The sequence below is a fragment of the Mus musculus genome, chromosome 2 (assembly GCF_000001635.26).
Source record: "Mus musculus strain C57BL/6J chromosome 2, GRCm38.p6 C57BL/6J".
NCBI classification, from domain to species: Eukaryota; Metazoa; Chordata; class Mammalia; order Rodentia; family Muridae; genus Mus; species Mus musculus.
The window spans coordinates 136,789,974-136,805,162 of NC_000068.7; the positions used below are offsets into that span (position 1 = coordinate 136,789,974).

A 15,189-nucleotide genomic window follows, 5' to 3' on the forward strand; every position below is an offset into this window, starting at 1 on the left:
TAAAAGGCAGAAAAATGATTTAATTGTGTTTGCCTAGATTATGAAATCCAAAAGCTGGAGAATGTACGTGAAGTAAAAGACAAGGAAGGGATAGGCAGAGGCTAGGGTAAAATGATCATTCTAGAAGATAGCACAGGTGACTCGACACAGTGATAGTCTATGGATGAAAACGCATCGTCAAAGCAAGCATAGTCAAGAAGTCAACAGTAGTGATAGACACATTGCCTGCCCCAGGCAGGTAGGACAGAAAGATGCGTATAAAGCACACAAACAGGGCTTTTATTTGCATAGCAGGAAAGCACATTCTAATCTAAGGATTACTTTCCTGGGATCAGCTTATATTCACAGTTCATAAAGAAAGATGGCAGGCACCATTTACAAGGTTAGAAGAGTTGGACTGCTTGACTTGAGTCATAGGTTTTGCCTGAAAAAGAAAAGGGAAGAGGAAATGATACTTCGAAGGTGTACAGCATACAACACAGCTAAAACAGACCTACTTGGGAAAGCACAAGAAAGAAGGCTGTGGGGTAAAACTCAGTGGTAGAGAGCTTATGTAACCATGCATAGGGTCCTGGGTTCATCCTCAGCACTGTGAGAATTGTTTTAAAAGTGGGAGTAGTGTTAAATAAGAGAGACCTATTAATGGGACTTTTACATACCATAGAAAAGGATTGAAGACAAGGACTGCTTCTCAACTCAGCCTATTGTTATGACTACAAGGCTATTTCTAGTTTGGCTTCCCAAAATAAACTGTTCCTTTGTCCATTCTCTTCTGCCCTGTCTTTCTTGTCCTACAGTCATCACCAAGGTAACCTTGACTATAATCTTGTACCACACTGCTCTCGTCTGGAGTCTCTATTGTTATAACACTTTTCCGAAGTAAATAGCTCTGGAATTACATATGCATCATCTTTTAGCCAAAAAAGCTCACCCTCCACTCTTTCCCATTCTTACAACTTTACATGTGCCCTTCAAGTTTATGTAACAGTCTAGTACCTCCTATTACACTTGTTCTCAATAAGTCCAATTGCTCGATCCACCAAGAGCATGAGAGCAAGACACTAGCCCTTCTTATAAGAATATCTTCAATTTCCTGTTGAGGATCAGAAAACCTGAACTCTAGATCAATAGTTCTCTGTGTGGTCCTTTTTGTTCCAAGGTCCTGGAGAACACCAGAAAAATCATGGACTACTAACATTAAAAATACATGTACCACCTGGGCATGGTAGTACACAGATATCACCCTTGTGCTCCAGAGACTTGGGAGGAAAATAGAAAAGTGAAGAGCAGCTTGGATTATATCTTTCTGAAAGGGTGTGGCCGTATTGCAACTCTGGTGTCCAGCAGAAGCAGTATAAATGGGCATAATCACTTTAGTAAACTAGCAAGAGCTAATAAAGCTAAACACGTGCATACACTATGACTCAGCAGTGTCATCTCTAGGTATCTACCAACTAGAACTACGTACTTTGATTCACTAAGAGATATATATTAGAATCATCATAGGAAAAAGTGTTCATAGCAGAGCCTGAGAAGATGACTCAGTGGGTAAGAGCATTTGCTGAGCAAACACAAAAAATTTAGTTCAAATCCCCAGTACCCATATAAAAGCCAGACAAGGCTTCTTATTCCTGTAATACCAGCATCGGAGGTTATAAATACGCAGATCCTGGGATCTTGCTGGCTAGCCACCTAGGTAAAATGTAGTTTCAGGTTCAGTGAGAGACCCTGCCTCAAGGGAATAAGGTAGAGAGAAATAGAGCAGGACACTTAATATCCTTCTCTGGCCACTCATATGCCCAGGCACACATGCATCATACATGCATGGAAATAAAGGGTTCCTAATAGTCAAAGTGCAACTCCAATGCTCATCAGCAACAGAATGGAGAACCACATTCTAGTTGTTTAAACATGGGAGACAATGGGACCTTATGAAACTGCAAAGCTTCTGTAAGGCAAAAGACACCGTCAATAAGACAAAAAGGCCACCAACATATTGGGAAATCTTTACCTATCCTAAATCAGATAGGGAACTAATATCCAATATATATAAAGAATTCAAGAAGGTGGACTCCAGAAAATCAAATAACCCCATTAAAAAATGGGGCTCAGAGCTAAACAAAGAATTCTCACCTGAGGAATACCGGATGGCTGAGAAGCACCTGAAAAAGTGCTCAGCATCCTTAATCATCAGAGAAATGCAAATCAAAACAACCCTGAGATTCCATCTCACACCAGTCAGAATGGCTAAGATCAAAAATTCAGGTGACAGCAGATGCTGGCAAGGATGTGGAGAAAGAGGAACACTCCTCCATTGTTGGTGGGATTGCAAGCTTGTACAACCACTCTGGAAATCAGTCTGGCGGTTCCTCAGAAAATTGGACATAGTACTACCGGAGGATCCCGCAACACCTCTCCTGGGCATATATCCAGAAGATGTCCCAACCGGTAAGAAGGACACATGCTCCACTATGTTCATAGCAGCCTTATTTATAATAGCCAGAAGCTGGAAAGAACCCAGATGCCCCTCAACAGAGGAATGGATACAAAAAATGTGGTACATTTACACAATGGAGTACTACTCAGCTATTAAAAAGAATGAATTTATGAAATTCCTAGCCAAATGGATGGACCTGGAGGGCATCATCCTGAGTGAGGTAACACGATCACAAAAGAACTCAAATGATATGTACTCACTGATAAATGGATATTAGCCCAGAAACTTAGTATACCCGAGATATAAGATACAATTTGCAAAACTCGTGAAACTGAAGAAGAACGAAGACCAAAGTGTGGACACTTTGCCCCTTCTTAGAATTGGAAACAATCACCCATGGAAGGAGTTACAGAGACAAAGTTTGGAGCTGAGACAAAAGGATGGACCATCTAGAGACTGCCATATCCAGGGATCCATCCCATAATTAGCCTCCAAACGATGACACCATTGCACACACTAGCAAGCGTTGGCTGAAAGGACCCTGATATAGCTGTCTCTTGTGAGACTAGGCCGAGGCCTAGCAACCACATAAGTGGATGCTCACAGTCAGCTATTGGATGGAGCACAGGGCCCCCAGTGGAGGAGCTAGAGAAAGTAACCAAGGAGCTAAAGAGATCTGCAACCCTGTAGGTGCAACAACATTATGAACTAACCAGTACCCCGGAGCTCTTGACTCTAGCTGCATATGTATCAAAAGATGGCCTAGTCGGCCATCACTGGAAAGAGAGGCCCATTGGACATACAAACTTTATATGCCCCAGTACAGGGGAATGCCAGGGACAAAAAATGGGAATGGGTGGGTAGGGAAATGGGGGGGAGGGTATAGGGGACTTTTGGGATAGCATTCTAAATGTAATTGAGGAAAATACATAATAATAAAAATATTAAAAAAATAAAAGTACATATCTATAAAAAATAAAACTTTTATTAATAAAATATTTTATTAAATAAATTTAAAAAACATGGGAGACAAACAACAATAAGAGCGAGTAAACTTTAAAGACAGGCTGATGTAGCATGTATAATCATCACTAGCATGATGTAGAATGGAGAAAGACAAATACAGGAGAACACATTGATTAACCCATGTATATGAATTTCAAAAACAGAAGAAACAAATCCATACTGTTAGAAGTCAAATCAGTAGTTTCCATTTGAGGTGAATGGTCAGTGACTAAAGCAAGTTGGAGGGAAGTTTCTAGGATACTGCTAATATCCTGGTATTGGCATAAATGCTGGTTACATGGAGGTATTCAGTGAGTGTCAGCTTGCTGAGCCTTTCGATATGGAATCTTCTCACCATTCTTTCTGTATGTTATGCTTCAATCATAGGCTTGATTAAAATGTCATAGCTATAAAAATATAAAAATCATAGTTATAAAGATGATAACAAAGTACAAGGTCAAACATCGTCAGGCTTTGGCATTTCAAATACAAAGGACCCATCCATCCTCTTCCATCTTTTCCTTTCCTTTCTGGTCCATGGTGGTTCATCCTCACAAACAAAAACCCTGAGATATTCTGCAAGGGCGGCACCTCATACTGTTCCATTTCAAAGTGAAAAATACTTGTTATGGGGTGAAACAACATCACAGTCTGAAATCATCAAATAGGAAGTGTTTCCATTTCCTACTCCTCTAGTTTCAAAACCTCTCTCCCCACTATCCTCTTGTCATGGCTGCATAATATGAAGAGTGTTTGACAGCAGGGACTACTAGTGAAGCTGTATACCAGATTAAGGAGTTGGGGAGGGTGTTGTTCCCTCGAGTAGCCACCATGGGATCCCCTTCTCATCCCTCGTCCTGTGCAGCAAGGTAGAGAGAAACTCCCATGAACTGGAACCTGGAAAGAGTCAAATTCATGGAAGAGACCACTTTGACCAGGCTGGAGGCACAGCCTTGAGTAGAGAGATAACAGGAAAATCAGGGTGATGAAGAAGGAATAAATACTATAGTCTCTCTCCCTCCGTCTGATGATCTCTGGCCTTTTTGATGAACTCACCAGAAGTTGAGGAAAGGAAGGTGAGAATGTTTACCAAAGCTGGCATAGCTGGCTCAGAACAAGGTAGAGAAGGGTAGAAGGTAAGGAGTGAAAAGTTGCATCTAACATGCTTCCTCCCCATAAGCTATCTTTCTCTGACCACACTTGGATTACTGAGGTTCCTGTGGCTATAGAACAGGATAAAACCAAAAAGTCCTCAGGCAAGGAGGACTTGGAATCAGAGGCTTATGGTGAAAAAAGGCTCTGCTCTTCCCTGTGCTTATTATGGGCTATGCAGTAGCCCCACTCCTTGCTTATACTGTGTTTTCTGCTTCAGATGCTGGTTGCAAGGAACCCACTGCTTTCTCTACCCTGCCTCTTTCATGTCAGCTTCTCAGGCTCTGCTCTCAGGCTCAAGACATGTTCTAGCCAAATTTTCTAAGAAAAGAAAAATCTCATTAGCTTCATCATATATCCACAGCAAGCTACAGCACAGGATAGTGAGCAGCCTGTGTTCCCAGTAGCTGTGCTCTGTCAAGTATTCACCTTTGGTCTAATGATTGCTGAAGATTCAGGTCATAGGACACACACCTGAGAAGCAGAATATGCGTTTGGGAAAGTAGGTACATGTTATTGATGTGTATGAAACCACTTTAGATGTAAGGTCATCTAGGTATTTTTATTTTAATTTGGAATTAATCAAAGCAGAGCCTGAGACTTGGATATAGAGTTAGGTAGTTTACTTTGAAGGTAATTCCGGGAGTAAATGGGTTAATTAAGGAAGAAAAACCAATGAAGGGCAAGATAAGGACTGGTGCTAAGTCACCCTTCTAGGCTACAGAGATCAGATCACTGTGACTGATAAGACACTTGCAAATTTATTTGTCAGCTCGAATTTCCTTGCACAAAAGGTTGTCCAAGAATACTAATTCCTCTACACTGCCAAGCTTATATGCCCAAAGCTTACCAAGCATCTTTCCCTTCCTATGGCATTGGAGAAGCCCCACGACAGAAAGAGAAGCCCAAGCACATAATACCAGCAAGGTTCTGCAAGCTTGAAGTGAGTTAACAACATCTGAGAACTGCCTACCTACTCACAGTTCAAGTCAGACTGAAGGACCAAGAGCCCCTGAATAATTCTACTTCTGAGCTTTACCTGGGAACTAAATTCAGGTACTCTTCTCTAAAGGTGGAACCTGGGCTGGGTGTGTAGCTCAATAGGTTAATACTTACCCACCATGCTTAAGGCTTTGGGTTTGATTCCTAGCACTGAAAAAAAAAAAAAAAGAAAAAGAAAAAGTAATTAAACATCATGTAAGCCAAGTTCTTTCTTCTAAGTGTGTTGGTGTCAAACTTCTAATTATTGCCACTTCTTGTTGATCTTTTATTTTCTAAGTCCCCTCTATGCACTGTCTCTCAATCCTCCTGACCTTTGAGGAAATCCTTGGAACTTCTGTAGTTTTTTAGTATAAAATGAACAAACAAAAACTGTTCAACCCTCAGCTCCTGTAGCTTCTTGGAGACATTTAACCCCTAACTGTCTTGTGTAAAGATGTCTTCACTCTGACTGTTCCGTCCATTTGCTTATTCACTGTTTAGCTGTTGCTGTGTCCCTAACGGACTAAATTCAGGAAGCTTCTCACACACAATGCATAGAAACGAAGGCTTGAGTTATTTGTGACTATTGAGAAGGGTGTTGGTTCCCTAGTTTCTTTCTCAGCCTGTTTATCCTTTGTGTAGAGAAAGGCCACTGATTTGTTTGAGCTAATTTTATATCCAGCTACTTCACTATCAGGTTTAGGAGTTCTCTGGTGGAATTTTTAGGATGTCTCTATGTAGCAGAGGATGGCCTAGTTAGCCATCAATGGGAGGCGAGGCCCTTGGTCTTGCGAAGATCATATGCCCCCGTACAGGGAAATGCCAGGGTCAGGAAGCAGGAGTGGGTGGGTTGGGGAGTAGGGCAGGGGGAGGGTATAGGGGACTTTGGCGAGAGCATTTGAAATGTAAATGAAGAAAATATCTAATAAAAAAAAGAAGAAGAAATAAATAAACCCAGACTTAGAATATTTCAGATACTCCTCATGGATAGAAGAATACTAAAACCAGGCATGTGTGACAGGCTTCTCTTCTGAATCTAAACTACATCTCTGTCTGCCCACTACACATCCTTTCATATCACCCACTGGCACTTGAAAGTCTTCAAGACCCACAATGAAGTGTTCATCACCACCCCCTTGTAAACTTCTCAGCCTTGGGACTAAAGCCAGATACCACCCCCTCATTACATCAGGCTCCAAGTCTTGTCAGCACCACCTCTGAATATCTCTCCTCTGCTTGCTTCTTTATCCTTGGCCATGTCGGGAAGAGCATAGACTTGGGACAAGCTTCCTCAATTCCTCCCTGATCCAGCCCCACCACTCCTAGGAGAAGCTCTTGCAATGTTTCCTCAATCCTTCAAAGATTTTCTTCAAGAAAAGCACAAACTCCTATTGAAGAATTTCTTGATGAATGGCTGTTGGTGATCAGAGCAGGGCCTGAATTTGTTTTTCCATCAATACTGTGGCAAAAATACCTGACAGAAACAATGGAAGGAAGGAAGGAAGGAAGGAAGGAAGGAAGGAAGGAAGGAAGGAAGGAAGGAAGGAAAGGAGGGAGGGCACGAAGGAGGGCACAAAGGAAGGAGGGAGGGAGGGAGGGAAGGAAGAAAGGAGGGAAGGAGGGAGGGAGGGAGGGAAGGCCCACAGTTTGAGGGTATAGTCCATCATGGCAGGAAACAGTGTCTGTAGCTATGGCTGCAGGTGAATGAGGCAGCTGGTTACATAGCATGGAATGATACTACCCAAATTCAGGATGAGTCTGGGTCTTCCAACTTTGATTAAACCTCTCAGCAAACACCCTCATAGGGAAATCTAGAGGTTTGTCTCCGAAATAATTATAAATTCCGTCAAGTTCATTATCAAAATTAGCAATTACAGATCCACCTCTATCAACTTGACACTCAGATTACCACTAAATCATTGAAGTCCACTTCTGTTTTCAAATGTTTCAGGTTTACCTCGCAACAACAACAACAACAACAAAAGGTGTATTTATTCCATCTCTAGGGAAGCTGAAGCCATAACAGTCCCAACACTACTTAAAAGTCCAAAGTCTCTTGTGAAACTCAGATAGCCTATAAATGGTAAATTTCTATAAAATCAAGCTTTCAGGTTCCATACCTCCCATGTGTAATGGCACAAAGTAAACATTCCCATTCCAAAAGGAGGGACACAGGCATAACAAGGGAAAGTCAACCAAAGCCAAACAAACTCAGGAGGGCAAATATCAAGTCTTGCAGCTCAATGTCCAGTATCTGGAGCAGGTGATGGGATCAGATAACTTAGTGGCCTTAGTCAGCTCTATCCCTTTAACTTAGTCACCCATAGCAATGTGTTCTCTCTCTTGATCTCTTTCTATCCTATGGCTGCAGCTGTTCCTGGAGGATGTTCTACAGTCCTGGCATCTCTGTTACCTTCAAGCTTTGGGTTCCCTGATTCATGCAGTGGACTGTCAGAGCCACGTTGCAGAAAATCTAGCCCTACCACATATTTCCTGATCTCAGTGTTCTTTCTGGAATCTTGATGCAAGCCTACATGACCCCAGGACTCTTGCATTTCACACACCTAAAAACCCACAATGTGTGGACAGAACTGTCCATTTCAGCTCCTAGCTTGAGATGTGGCCTCCTTGGACCACAGTTGCAGCAGTAACTGGACATCTTCAAAGCTGATCCTAGGGAAACATTTCTCTAGACAGCTGTTTTGTAGTGGGAAACTGTTTTGATAGCATTCTAAATTTAGGCTTTCTCTTTTGAAATAAATTTTCATTTTTATAAGTTAGAACGAAGCCACTCACCTCACGACTGTAAAGACAGAGAAAGGAAGATACTAAGGTTCCTATATTTGCTTCAAGAACAGGTCACAAGTATCTTTCTTCTAGAACTTCCTCCTAAGTTTCCACTGCCTCTCAAGAGAGTCATCCTGAGTCCTTTAAACAAAGAGGCTCTGGGAGTACATTTACGATCCACTTTGCAGCAGGAAGTAACTCCATCGTTTTGTGAATAAACTATATAACTCTTACCTAAAACTCAGATTTCATAATTACAATATTAAAGTTGCTTCTAAATAGCAAACATAGTACAAGAGATATCATCTTTATCCCATCTTCAAATCCCTTTGCTTAGAGTTAGAGAAAGAGAGAGAGAGAGAGCAATTATCTACCTTCTTTAAGACTAAGAAAGAAACTGATAGGCTTTAAGGAATAATGTAATATTTAATTGTTTACTTGGTTCAGAAATTATGAATTGAATTTGTAGGAGAAGAGCTGGCAGGGGATGCTTTAATATCATCCTTTTAGCTGGATGATATTAAATCCCTCAAATACTATGCATAGCTGCCACCTCCTCAAGTAAAAGAGAAGAAGGCTAGATTGACCCCAGTATATTGAAATGTCACTTGGTTTGTACTCTAAAGTTTAGCCCTGAGGAAATAACAGCCTGTGAGCCACCCATGGTCTAGACCAGAGGCAATAATGGGAAAGATCATGTGATGCCTAAAAATAATGAAAAAAAGAGAGGAGGGTGTGAGTCACTGCTGTTTGGGAGGCAGGAAAAGGAGATCCGAAAAAGGAGGAGAATATAAAAAGAGCCAGAGTGGAAATAAACACTGGTTCTGCAGATGAGAAGCCAAAGGGATCACCCCAGGCCTCAGGCCTCCAGAAGCTGCAGAGCTAAAGCAAAAGAGTGATGGGCAGAGGAAAGCCTGCACTCACCTGACTCACCCACAGGGACGTGGGGCCTGAAGCCTTGTGAGCCACATTAGTCACCAGTCAGCAGCATCAGTGTCCATTTCAGGGCAGGAAATACTCTCTTAGTGGCCATTTATACCTGGCACTGTGGCAAACCCAGGGAATTGAAAAATGAAGAAGGTCCCCAGGGACTTAAAATTTTAAAAAGAGACTGATCTAAAAATGATCATATATAAAAGAATGTACAATAAACACATCTTTGCCAATAACAGAGCACTTTGTCCGAGGACTGAAGGAAGATAAATGTCAGCTCTCTGCTTAAACTGCAACCTAGAAGTGGAAGGAGAAGAAATCTGAGAAGCTTCCTGTAAGAAGTGCCATGTAAGCTGCAGACATAGGAGTCATCTTGATGGAGTCCTGGGAACAGGGCAACTGTGCCAGAAAGCACAACTGTGTGATTTTCCTACTACTATGGGATGCATTACTAACCAGGTGCCTTAAGGTCACACAAATGCATTCTTTCTGGTTCTAGAGCCTGGAAGTCTGAAGTCCAGGTATTGGCAAAACCAAATTCTTGAAGGAAGTTCCCCTCTAAGCTTCTTCTGACATTTGAAAGCTGTTAGAATCCTATGGCTGTGGCTACATTACTCTAAGCCTACCTACCTGTTCACATGATCTATCTGTGTATCAAATTCCCCCTGTCTCTAAATTATGAAGACTTTTCTGATCACACAATGTGATCACATTTAGAGTCCACAAAATATCCCAGATAATCTTTTTATCTGAAGATCGTTTGGTAGACACATCTTCAAAGACCCTCTTTTCCTATGACAGTAACACTTTCCTGTGATTAGATCTGGTGTCTTCAGCAGCCCCTTCTACACCTCTGTCTGAGACCTAGTACGTAAAATGTCCCAAGGTGTGGGCATTTCAGTATCTCCAAGCTTAAGAAGATATGAGATGTGAGGTAAGCAGATATCAGGGCATGAAAGACATTATAGATAGCTCAGGATTTTTTTTTTTAATGGACTTGCTCAGGAAAGCATCCATAAAGGTTTTAAGTGACAGTGAGGTGGTCAGAGTTTCTTTCCTGGGAATTATCCTATATTTAAATAAAGTAGGGTAGAGATCTCCAAACTAAGGAAAACCACTAAATCTTTTATGGAAGTTTTCCTTATATAGTCACAGGTAAACTATAGATATGTAGTTACAGAGGGAGAGAGCCAAAGGCTCTCCAAGAATCCACAAGGTCAGACTTGATCACTAAATGAGAATGCTGTGGGTTTTTGAAAAGAAAGGTTAAGGCCCTAAAGGGCCTAGCAAGCATATACATAGTACCTAGAAACTGTGTATAAGACAGTCTTAGGGAGATGGGAAAGAAGGAGAAGAAGAAGATGATATAAGGCTGCTTTTTCCCATAGACTAAGAAATTAAGTGAAAAATGAGAAGCATGTCATAGCAGAAGTCTCCTGTAGTTGACAATGCCCTCATGGTAGGCAGGGCTAAGAAAGTCACATCACTCTGGAGATGATGCCCTGTCCTGGCCCAAGGCAGACTGCTGCCATTAACGACTGACTGGTATCAGGATAACAAGTAGAAGAATTCTTAGTTCCACTCATAATCTGTAGCTCCCCATGGAATCTGGCACAGCCACGGCCAAGACCATAGCTTGTTCTGTTCCTGCCCTAACCTTCCTCCCTATTAAGATGTCTGAGAACACTACCTACAGAAACTCCTTGCACCAGTTCCTACTTTAGATCTTAGACTCTACTGTAGGGAACCTGACGTAAGACCACTTCCGGTCATACAGCACTTGGAACAGTCTTAGCTAAGAGACAGGACAGCAAGCTTATGCTTGAACACAGAATCTATGAGTTCTAAGAGAAAGTTAATTCTATGTATACTAGTAGGGGGGAAGAGAATTTTAGCAACAAGACTCCTCTCTAGTGATTAGACACCAAAAAGTCTCATGTCTCTACTAAGCACAGCATTTATTTGCCCATATCCCACATGGTGTTGCTTTTCTTTCCAAAATGCATCTCACTATTGCTAGCATTCAGTAGAATTTCAACACAGGCTGACAGCTCACATGTTTCTAAGTTTATGTGGGCTCTAGAGTTTACAAAGCACTGTACATACTCCAAGCATGTTTCACAGACTGGTAGCATCTTGTCCTCTGAGAACTAGAGATGCTAAATTCCATGTGTGCTCCAGACTTACTAAGTGAGACTGTCTTGGCTGGGGTCAGCAACCTGAGTTTTAACAAGATCTTAGGATTATTCTTAGGACATGAGTATTTGAGGAACATTCATACAAATCATCTCCTACAACTCATTGAAAGGTAGATTGGCTGACATGAAATTACAGGCAAAAAAAATGCAATTGCAACAGGAACCAAACATTCATATACTTATGAAAACACACACACACACACACACACACACACACACACACACAGCTCTGACTTGTTTACATGCTATAAGAGTACAAGGTTAGGCCTCAGCAGAGACTCTGAAACCTAGTCCAGCACTTGCTAACTTGAATAAACCATTTATCTCCTTCAGCCTCTGTTTCTTCATCAATAAAATGGAAACAACGCCAGGGCTAGTTCACACTAACTTTATGAATGATTAATCCAAAAATGAAAAAATGAAATGCTATGCAATCTTAAAGGTAAGCTTATATCTATAGACTGTCAACTAAGTCTATAGCCTTTTGATGTTCTATTGGGTCTATAGCCCTTTAATTAAAGCATTCTGTTCCTACTACTGTTTGCTTAGAAGTTGTAGAGGTATTGATTCCTTCTTTTCTCTAATAATGTTTAAAAAATATTGTTTTCAAGGGCCCACATAAGAATATAGAAATAGAAATAGGAGAAATAGAAAAACTAGTGCTTAACTGAGAGATCTTCAACAATTGATCATGGATTAAAATGCTAAGTGTTGACCTGGGAGCCAGGTATAGTTATTTGAGTTAGCCAGAAATGTATGGGATGTGACTCAGCAGTGCTATAAGTGTCTCCTGTTCTCAGACAGGAAAGCCTGGATCTTGCTCATATCAACAGCAGGCATATCCATCACGGGGGCAATGAACGAGATTCTTTCCTCGTCTCCAGTAGAACTGTCTGCTGACATCACATGGTAAACTACATGAGATGGACCAAAGGACAAAAGGACAGGCTTTTCCAAAGGTTGAAAGCTTCTCAGTGACAGCCAGAGACAGGACCAAGATACAGCAGGGACCCACATGGTTAAGAATGTTGCAAATACGTGTCTATCACTGTCAGTTAAGGAAGCCAAGAATTGATAAGTATTTAAATGCTGGACAGTACAAATGGCTTAGAGTCTAGAGGTATGCAAAATGAGATCCTCTGCTCTCTGGCTAGTTTTGTTTTGTTGTGATGAAATTAGTTTTATGACAGCAAGAGATAGACAATAAATGATTTCATTCTATGTTAATTCTCCTAAAATGCAATTATAGGTACTTCCAAGTAACTAATTACACCATAACCTGGGGAGCACTCCCTTCAGAGTACTATAGGATTTCTTAGAGAAGCAGAATGGCTATTAATATCCTGTATAAACCATTCAGCCACTGTAGCAGATTTAGGGGCAATCTTTTCACTCTGAGGTTTTAGATTTCTTTACTGTACCAAGATATAAATTTTGGACCCTTGATGATATCAATGTAAAATTTAATCTCATTTGGGACAAGGGATAAGCATCTCCATAATTTCTAAAAAGATAAACAGCAAGGGACAGGATGTTTTAACAAGCAGAGCCTTTAGCAGAAGGTCTGCAGATGTTGCCTGCTTCTTTCCATCACTGTGGCCTGTCTCTAGGACGGTGCCGAAAGCCTTGAGACTACTTACTCAAAAAACAGCAGATAAAAGTCATGGTCAGGCAATCCCATCTGCTTCCTTCAAGAAGAAACTTTACAATGTTAGTAATGTCTGAGCCTTAAGGAATAAAATTTCCTAAGGGTCTCCCACTTAACTCAAGCGGTGTGTTCTTCCTCTATGTAATCTTGGAGCTGATGTGGGGGTGGTGCAGACAGCTGGACGCCCTGCCTGTGCTGGCGCATCACAGAGATGGAAAGGTACCATCTGCACCACTACTCTTGCCGATAGGACGTGGCAATGCCAAGCTGCGAGTTCCCAAATGTTCCATCTGGGTAGAACTGAATTCCTCCTTAAAATAAAAAAAGGAAAAACATGTTTGACATATACCTCTCCGTGTGATCATCTCCATAACCCTTTCTTAATTTCTTCAGTGTTCTCTTTATGGGAAGTATGACATGAACCACCAACAGCTAGGAGCAAAGGTTCCATTTGGTCTAGCTGATTTATTCTCAATTTTCTTATGAATTGAGAAAAATTCTCTAAAAAACAGTTTCCATATACAAAATACCGTCTCACACATCAGAGGAAAATATACTGAACAGATTCGTAAGTAGACAGATAGAAGGGGAACACCTTACAGTCATATAGTCAGAAAGCATGAATTCATCAGGATGCTCTGAAATGCTTGTATTTCCACGCTAGAAAGACCTGGAATTAATTTTCTTTCCTACAAACTACTTTGGCTCTGAGAACATTCTAAGTATAATAATAACAGCAATTAGAGGCACGACTTGAAATCAGAGTGACTTGCCTTTGAAGCATTGAGAGTAAGAGGGAACAAGAATACTCCTGGAGAGCACGAACATGCCTCTCTCCAAGTACAATTACAGATTTGAGATCTCTCGTTATCTTACCATGGCAACTTTCTTACTTAATTTCTCAAGTGTTGAACCTTTGTCATTTTGTTCCTTTAGGGGAGTCTTTCAACTGCTTCCCCTGGATTCAGCTCACATCATTGTCTTTGGTACATTCCTCAAAGCACATACCACAAGCTCACATCCCTAGACCAAGAATTACAGCAAAAGCTTAGAAAAATTGGCCCCACCCTCAGCGTCTTACTTAGCTATATTATTTATAGTTAATGAAAACCAAGAATCCAAAGGGTCAGTGCCAAATCAAAAGCAACACTTAGGTCCTCTGCACTATTCAATTTTAATAATAGTTGCTAAATATATAGTCTGCTGAAACTTCAGGGCATACAAAGACTAAAGAAAACTTCTTTCATTCTAATGTGAGAAGTTCACAATGGAGAGAGAATAAAATCCAAGTTACTAAAAAGTAGTTTTAACTATGCTCACCAGAGCAACAGCATTAGCATCGCCTGGGAACTTAGGCATCTGAAACAGCAGCAGCTCTCAGGAGCCAGAACTCTGTGCTTACCTGCTTGTTGTTTGATTGGTATAATTTCCTCAGGTGACTTTGTTGTTTTCTAAAGGTTGAGAATCAGCATTACAAAGTGATATAACACAAAGGAAAAAAAGGAGAGAAAAATTTAAAGGAAAAGAGCAACTGTTTTTAGATCGTTGTTAGGGAGTTTTTTCCTGGATCTTCAATATACATGAAGCTCTAACTAAGACACTGAAATGCAGGGAGTGAGGGTGTTCCAAGGGAGCGAGCTGTAAGTGAAGTCATAAATTTTAAAAATATATCTTTTATTAATTGATTTTTCTTATTAATTATTTTATTCATTTACATTTGAAATGTTGTCCAACTTCCCAGTCCACCCTCCACAAACCCTCTACCTCAACCCTCCTCCCCTTTGCCTCTAAAGAAGGTGCTCCCCCACCCACCCATCCACTCCCACCTCACCTGTCTAGCATGCCCCTTCTCTGAGGCATCAAGCCGCCACAGGACCAAATGCATCTCCTCTCACTGAGGCCAGACAAGGCAGTCCTCTGCTACATATGTAGCAGAGGTCTCAGACTAGCCCATGTATGCTCTTTGGTTGGTGGTTTAGTCCCTAAGAGCTCTGAAGGGTCTGGTTAGTTGATACTGTTGTTCTTCACATGGGGTTGCAATCCCCTCA

At 41.2% G+C, this 15,189-nt stretch overlaps 1 long non-coding RNA gene across 3 annotated transcripts; it reads right to left on the reverse strand.

Annotated features, from left to right (window-relative positions):
• Positions 1–3,443: 3,443 nt before the first annotated feature.
• Positions 3,444–15,099, reverse strand: Gm39943. 3 transcript variants are annotated; one of them, XR_866770.2, is made up of 6 exons: positions 14,973–15,099; positions 14,544–14,592; positions 14,018–14,164; positions 13,259–13,452; positions 5,711–5,746; positions 3,444–3,849 (listed from the first exon to the last, which is right to left on the reverse strand). It is a non-coding gene; the product is annotated as a predicted gene, 39943 (long non-coding RNA). The 3 variants fall into 3 exon arrangements; XR_866768.2 differs by having other exon boundaries at positions 13,134–13,452; XR_866769.2 differs by lacking the exons at positions 14,018–14,164; positions 14,973–15,099 and having other exon boundaries at positions 13,134–13,452; positions 14,544–14,758.
• Between the last annotated feature and the right edge of the window lie 90 nt (positions 15,100–15,189).